The sequence below is a fragment of the Anabas testudineus genome, chromosome 21, assembly GCF_900324465.2.
Source record: "Anabas testudineus chromosome 21, fAnaTes1.2, whole genome shotgun sequence".
Lineage (NCBI taxonomy): Eukaryota > Metazoa > Chordata > Actinopteri > Anabantiformes > Anabantidae > Anabas > Anabas testudineus.
In genome coordinates, this window is record NC_046629.1 from 3,696,142 (window position 1) to 3,699,094 (window position 2,953).

Genomic DNA, 2,953 nt, shown 5'->3' on the forward strand with positions numbered 1-2,953 from the left:
ATCTTTATTTTTGCTTAATTTAATAAAGAATTAATTGAAAGAATAAGAAAATAAAACAGAATGACAACCAAATAAAATAAGATTTGCAGCCACAGGAGGTCTGGGGTGATTAAGAAGCTGTTGGTCTGGATTTCAGGAGATTGGGGGTAATCGACCCTTTTTAAAAGTTTCATTCATTTCGCTGTATGCTTTGTACACAGTCTGACCCCTCCTGTGACGCCACCTGGGGGGAGGGCGAAGGGGTGTTGGAAAATAATTAGTCCATGTCTTTGGGGCCCTGTTTCCGCGAACATGCCACCTCTTTCCAAAAAACTGCAAACGGTGAGATGGCAGAGTTCACACAACTGAAACATTAAATGAAAGACTCTGTCTCCAGACCATATAAATAAATTCCTTCATGTGTTTTTTGTTTCTTTCCTTTGCTACAGAGAGTGTTTCGTTTGCCAACATCAGGAAGCAGGTGAGGCCCGTGTGCCGGGCACTGGGCCCTCCTCACCTGAACACGAGCCTACGCTAAAGAGGTGAAGTTCGGAGCCGACGCCCGTGGCCCTCATGCTGCAGGGGGGGGACCTGCCTGCCGATGCTGTGGCCCCGTCACCATGGGGCCAAAGGTTAAAGAGAGGAGGTGGGGTTTGGTATTTGGGTTCAGGGTAGAGGTCCCCTTGACAGCTCCGCTCAGGTCTGAGACAGAGACTTGAATTTCTGCCCAGTCCCAAACATGTCGAGTATGATGGAACCGAGGGAACTGAATTGAGGTTATTTAAGGGAAATAAGTCACTAAGGACTCCGGGGTGGAGCATGGTTCTTTCCGTGTACTTTTTAGCCGTCTCCCACAGTGCAAGACAATGCGTGGGGGTTTTTTTGTTTTTTTTTTTTTTTTTTTTTTTTTTAATGGGTGATCCCTTAATTGTCATAGGTGTGAGTGTGAAATGGTTGTCTGCTTGTTACAATGCCCAGGTCGGTGATAGACTGGTGACCTCTCGCTGGGGGGGTCGGTAGGCAAAAACCTCCTAATTGCGTTTAAATCCCTTGCCCTTCTACTCAACTTGAAGTGGCTTGGGATTAAAAAGCCTCTGCCAATGACTAAATTGTGAGTTAAATGTGTAACCCTGCTCCGCTCCCTACCGACAGCTGGAATCGACTCCAGTAGTGTTGTTCACCCCTTTAGGAGAAAAACAGTTAGGATAGCGGATGAAATATTGTTTGTTTTTTGTATGAACTACTGACAAATGTCAGAAATAAGTATAATTAGACTTAAGTATTTATGGGAGCATCAGACTTTGGTGTGGTTTTTTGTGTTGTGGTTTTTTTGTTTGTTTGTGTTTTTATTGTGTTGGGTTTTTTTTTTGGTTTTTTAATACAGCTACATTTTACTGTATGTAATTTCACCTTCCTTAACTCACTTTTAATTCTTTTCAGGGTCGCACGGTCAGCATCGAGCAGAGCTGGGGGAAGCCCGAAGGCACCAAGGACGGTGGTGACGGTGGCCAGAGCATCGACCCCTGAAGGACAAATACAAGAAAATTGGTGCCAGCTGGTGCAGATGTGGCTAACAACACTAAACGAGGAAGGCCGGCATGGCACCACCACTGCCAACAGTGCGGGCTCGTGCCATTGCGAAGAGGGTTTTTTGACACCATCAGCAAAGGCGCCAACCCCGTGGAGATCCCGGCCGCGGAGTCATGAGTGGCCGTGAAACCTATCATGCAACGAACTGAAAAATCTTTTCCAAGCCAGTCACAACTCCGAGGAATTTGTGCACAGTGGAATGGTCATTACTCAGTTATGAGTCTATCACGACTTAATGCCTGAGTCGTTTTCTTTTTGTAAGGACGGTGAAACTGGGTTGTTTATGTTTGGTTTAAGGAAGTTCTGCTGGACCTGAAAAAATTTGTATTCATAAAAAGAAACGACGTTTTGACACATCTAACAGTCATTCAAGAATACATGTACGGCAGGTGTAATGATTTCCTCTGTCCCTTTCAGGTTGCGTACAATCTCAGCTAACGGAGAGTTTAGATTGGTAACCATCATTTCCAATGCAATGAAGAAAGTCGGGCCGCAAGGGAGTCATCACGGTCAAGGTTTGACTCGGTGTTCTTATTTACGGTTATTTGTAAAGAACACTGGAGATTTATTAACACACACATATGTAGTTTGTTTGTTTATTTGGAGTTGATGTAGTCCCCTTTTCTGTGCTTTACGTTTTCCCAGGAATGGGAAGACCTCTTGCATGAATGACTGGAGGATCAGTGAGGAATGAAAGTTCGACCGTGGTTACATCTCCCTTACGTCATCAACAGGGGCAAAAAGGTAAAGCTGCTTCGGAGTGTGTTCCTAATGTCTTGATGGAATTTCCTGAGTTTTTTTGACACTTTCTTGCTATGGTTTTTTATCTTTGGTTTTCTCAGGTCAGAAGTGTGGAGTTGTTCAGGGAGCCTACCTGCTGCTATGAGAAAGAAATCTCCCAGCCCGCCGAGCATCGGGCCAGCGTCGGAGATTGCCAACCTCAGCACCGCAAGACTCTGGTTTTGTGGCCTGAGGATGTTGGACCCGGAGAGGCCCCTGAGCACCTTGGTTCTCAACAGGTACATGTGTTTTAAGACCAGCAGTAAAGAATCAGCCAGAACGGCAGATTAGACTTCAAAGATCCATAAAATACAGAAGGTACTGAAAAATTCAATCTGATTTTTTTGCAACTTAAAGATGAACTTCAGGTGGTGGCTGTTCAAAGCCCCAGGCTTTGGAGACCACAGGAAGAACCAGCTGAGGATATGGCCCATCGCCACTGGGGGCACTGTAGTTCCACCTTTCAGTATCCACAGCTTTTTTTTTAGTCACTGAAGGCAAGTGTGAAAATACGACTTCTATTCACCGCGCAGGTGTGTGGGATGAATTTTCTAGTAGGTCCCTGGCTCGCGAAAGACAGCCAGGCCTCATGAATTTCGTAAGG

At 45.3% G+C, this 2,953-nt stretch overlaps 1 pseudogene; it reads left to right on the forward strand.

The window, feature by feature from the left end:
* The first annotated feature begins 263 nt into the window (after positions 1–263).
* LOC113173401 lies at positions 264–1,718 on the forward strand (annotated as a pseudogene).
* The last annotated feature ends 1,235 nt before the right edge of the window (positions 1,719–2,953 follow it).